Source organism: Penaeus chinensis, chromosome 6 (assembly GCF_019202785.1).
Source record: "Penaeus chinensis breed Huanghai No. 1 chromosome 6, ASM1920278v2, whole genome shotgun sequence".
NCBI classification, from domain to species: Eukaryota; Metazoa; Arthropoda; class Malacostraca; order Decapoda; family Penaeidae; genus Penaeus; species Penaeus chinensis.
Window position 1 is genome coordinate 34,598,117 of NC_061824.1, and position 477 is coordinate 34,598,593.

Genomic DNA, 477 nt, shown 5'->3' on the forward strand with positions numbered 1-477 from the left:
TGTTATTAGCATTATTATCATTATCATTAATATTGTTATTGTTCGTAGACAAACTAAAATGTTGTACACTATAAATCATACAGAGTCTCACTCTTTCATATAGGTGATATGGTACACATCAATATAAACTGAACATAATCTTCTATATTTAACATGGTAGAACATATCACACAAAAGACAGTGTATAATATATAATCACATAATTATCACTAACTACGTACGATAATAATGGCATCACAATCCGTATGCACTGGCATCACAACGTGGCACTCACAACTCACATCATTACACAACCCAGTTATTGTTATTTGTGTTGTTATTATCATTATTACTACTACTGCTACTACTACTGCCAATCATAATATTATCATTACCTTATCATTTTGTTATTATTATTATTATTATTATCATTATTATTAGTAGTAGTAGTAGTAGTGGTAGTAGTATTAGTGTTATTGTTGTTGTTATTATTATTAT